Source organism: Calidris pugnax, unplaced genomic scaffold (genome assembly GCF_001431845.1).
Source record: "Calidris pugnax isolate Ruff unplaced genomic scaffold, ASM143184v1 scaffold2, whole genome shotgun sequence".
Classification (NCBI taxonomy): domain Eukaryota; kingdom Metazoa; phylum Chordata; class Aves; order Charadriiformes; family Scolopacidae; genus Calidris; species Calidris pugnax.
Window position 1 is genome coordinate 937064 of NW_015090766.1, and position 585 is coordinate 937648.

A 585-nucleotide genomic window follows, 5' to 3' on the forward strand; every position below is an offset into this window, starting at 1 on the left:
TGACTTTCTTGGTAGGATGCTCTCTGAAAGCAAAACCAGCCCTGCCTGTGACTATGCCAGGCCCACGAGTGCACCCAGGGAGAACTGGATTTCTCTGTAAATGCAAAAAGAACGGAGTGTGCTTTCAATTAATAAGTGCCATGCCAAATTGATTCCTGAGCGCTTTCTAACAGCAGTATTGACTACCTGTTCCCTACCTTTGTAACGGAAACTCTGCAACTTTTCTTCCTTCAATTCACCCTGGTTTGCTCATTTCAAAACGCCCAGCTCAGGTAATTAGATAAGAAAGGGCTGATCCACCGGTCTTTGGATGTAAATAGCACAGAGGTAAGTACACGACCTGCCAAGGGGAAGCAAGGGCTGCCTGTCACTCACCAGGACAGAAGGAACACCACCCCAGGAACGGCAAAGGCTGTTTTTTTGCAAAGATGCAAAAACCCCATCATTATTAGGCCCGATTTCCCAGAGCAGCCGCTCTTCGCACCCGCGAACGGGCGACACGCGTGTGTCGGACACAGGGCGACGGCACCCCCTTGCCCCATTCCCACCCCACAACGGGCACCGCGAGGGGTTAACGACCCGAGC